Source organism: Glandiceps talaboti, chromosome 4 (assembly GCF_964340395.1).
Source record: "Glandiceps talaboti chromosome 4, keGlaTala1.1, whole genome shotgun sequence".
NCBI classification, from domain to species: Eukaryota; Metazoa; Hemichordata; class Enteropneusta; family Spengelidae; genus Glandiceps; species Glandiceps talaboti.
In genome coordinates, this window is record NC_135552.1 from 5,545,994 (window position 1) to 5,546,516 (window position 523).

Below are 523 nucleotides of genomic sequence, written 5' to 3' on the forward strand. Positions count from 1 at the left end.
TAGTTCAGCCCTATCAGGCTTCTTTGAGTAACCATAACTTTGTTAATTCACCCAGTATCCCACATGTACATACATAACTTGTCATAAGCAACCAGATTGTGTTGCAGCCAATCAAATGTCATTATGTTCTAATAGGTGTCAAACTGACCATGATGTTAGCCTTTCAGTGCTGATTTATGAGACCAACCACCTGACATTACGTCAATAGTAAACATACGTTTACGGCCAAAGTATGGTATTTTATTAAGTACAAACAATTAACAACTATCACCATAACAACAATCATACTGAACATCAGAAGCAGACTGAAACTAATCTACATAATGACCTCTGTTTGAACTCTGTTTAAACATGGATGTATTAGTCTCACTAATACATCCATGGTTTAAACTTCTAATCACAAGTTCAAGGTGTGGCAGAATTCCTTTGATATATTAGGCATAATAGTCTCATAGAATAGTACAGACGATGTGTGCTGGCTGATATCGAGGCACGAGTGTCTGTATCTTACAGACTAATGTCA